The sequence below is a fragment of the Penaeus monodon genome, chromosome 30 (genome assembly GCF_015228065.2).
Source record: "Penaeus monodon isolate SGIC_2016 chromosome 30, NSTDA_Pmon_1, whole genome shotgun sequence".
NCBI classification, from domain to species: domain Eukaryota; kingdom Metazoa; phylum Arthropoda; class Malacostraca; order Decapoda; family Penaeidae; genus Penaeus; species Penaeus monodon.
The window spans coordinates 8,093,889-8,094,351 of NC_051415.1; the positions used below are offsets into that span (position 1 = coordinate 8,093,889).

Sequence of the window (463 nt, forward strand, 5' to 3'; positions counted from 1 at the left end):
AATTTTCTAACAATCAATTAATGCATAATAAAAGAAAACGATAATCGAACACAGAAAATAATCACCATAATCTCATTTACATTGCTTTTGATCTTTTAATGTGCCTGAGTTACATAAGTTTTATCAGATTTAAAAGATAAGAAAGAGTGATTTTATCAGATAACCGATTGACTGTCACCGAATAAAGACCAAAATAGCATCTGTTAATTATTACCGCCAATCTTAACTGATATACCGTGGTCTAATATCACTAATGAAGCTCTAATGGTAAGGAACAAGCAAGTGGAAGAGAGAAAGCGAGAGTAAAGTTAATTCTAAACCTTTTATGCCTTAAATAAAAACGAAAAAAGGATGAAAAATGAAAAGTATTCGAATATAAACAAAAAGAACCATTTTAATATAAACAATAGACCATTTTTTACTTTAGTATCAAGATGCAGATAAATGATAGTGAAATCCTCGA

At 28.7% G+C, this 463-nt stretch overlaps 1 protein-coding gene across 1 annotated transcript in view; it reads left to right on the forward strand.

The window, feature by feature from the left end:
• LOC119592339 overlaps positions 1-463 on the forward strand; it is a 39,276-nt gene that overhangs the window by 15,031 nt on the left and 23,782 nt on the right.